The sequence below is a fragment of the Ursus americanus genome, chromosome 6 (genome assembly GCF_024610735.1).
Source record: "Ursus americanus isolate L20-20 chromosome 6, mUrsAme1.1.p, whole genome shotgun sequence".
In the NCBI taxonomy this organism is placed as follows: Eukaryota; Metazoa; Chordata; class Mammalia; order Carnivora; family Ursidae; genus Ursus; species Ursus americanus.
This window is the reverse complement of record NC_142132.1, coordinates 17,378,652-17,379,957: the sequence shown is the minus strand read 5'-3', so window position 1 is coordinate 17,379,957 and position 1,306 is coordinate 17,378,652. Positions and strand designations below refer to the sequence as shown.

The 1,306-nt window shown below is 46.3% G+C and overlaps 1 pseudogene; it reads right to left on the bottom strand.

The window, feature by feature from the left end:
- Positions 1 to 411: 411 nt before the first annotated feature.
- Positions 412 to 533, bottom strand: LOC123796065 (U4 spliceosomal RNA; annotated as a pseudogene).
- Between the last annotated feature and the right edge of the window lie 773 nt (positions 534 to 1,306).

Sequence of the window (1,306 nt, the reverse complement as noted above, 5' to 3'; positions counted from 1 at the left end):
AGGCATATGATAAGCCATTACCATCCCCCTCATCTTGATAAAATGGGCTGCTCTGTAACATTGTGGTGGACAAATATTGAGGGTGGGGAGTTTGGGGTATTTTTGTTTTCTTTTCTTTAAAGATTGTTCATGATTATGGCCTTAAAATTCCTCAGGAAAGCCTTATATTAATAATAGCGAAAGGAAGATATTGACGTCTTCATTCATTTAAAAAAATTCATTTAAAAAAATGTTTTCTAATTGGGTTTTAACACTGAATATCAGACATGGCCCCAGGGATTGGAAAACAGCACTGAACCACAAACCAGAGTTCTCAGGCCAGTGAGGAGTTACCTGGCAGTTACCTGCCATAGGAATTGAGTCACAGAGCCACCTGGACAGCAAAGGAAGCCTGTGTTGGTTGGACTGATATGAGCCTCTTCAGTGCCAAGGGTATGCCATCCTGGAAGACCCAGTTGGGAACAGTTTTCAATTAGCAATAATCACGCCTCGGATAAACGTCATTGGCTATGATGCTGGCACCGCACAAAGCTGGAAGACACACTTGAAACACACGAAGTACTGATTGCAAATGAATGAATGAATGAATGAAGGCAACTTCTATCACTCCAGGTAACCTGCTCAATCAGAATTTCACCACCAGGAAGTTCCCTGTGAAGTGGTCATTTGTTCCCAGGTGGGGGCAGAGACGCCGTGGACCCTCGTGCTGGACCAGGGGTAGGGGCACCGAGCCGGCTGCCACACCTACTCCTCACACAGCAGGTGCTTCTCCGTGTTTCTGGGCGGGCCACCTGCCATGGTCTTCTTCAGGAGTCTCCTTCTACCCGTCTAATCTGGTCACCCAGACACTCCCCCATCTTACGAGGCCGCCGAGCCGCTGCCCGAGGTCTGCCTCGTTTGGATGCGCGGCACAGTGAGTCCGTACCCACCGAGCCTCCGGCGCCGATATTTCAAAACCTACAGTACACTAAACGTGAAACTTTTGTTCAAATTTCAAGGATTTTGATAGCCCAAGTGAATAGACACTGCCTATTGATTTTTCCCTTACAATGACTCTTGGATAACCTATTTTCTCATTTATTTTTAAAGACAGCTCATGAGATTTCATAGCAATTCTGCCCAACCTCCGAATATCAAAATCCCTCCTTGACCCTGAAAATTGTAATTCTGCTATAGATCACAGCTGCTGAATATTACCTTTTACTAAGCTGGTTAAATAAAATATGTCCAAATCACTAGATCCCACAAGCCGTGGCCTGCAAGTGTAATGATCCGGGGGCCGAGATTTCCACCGCCGCACGCCCGC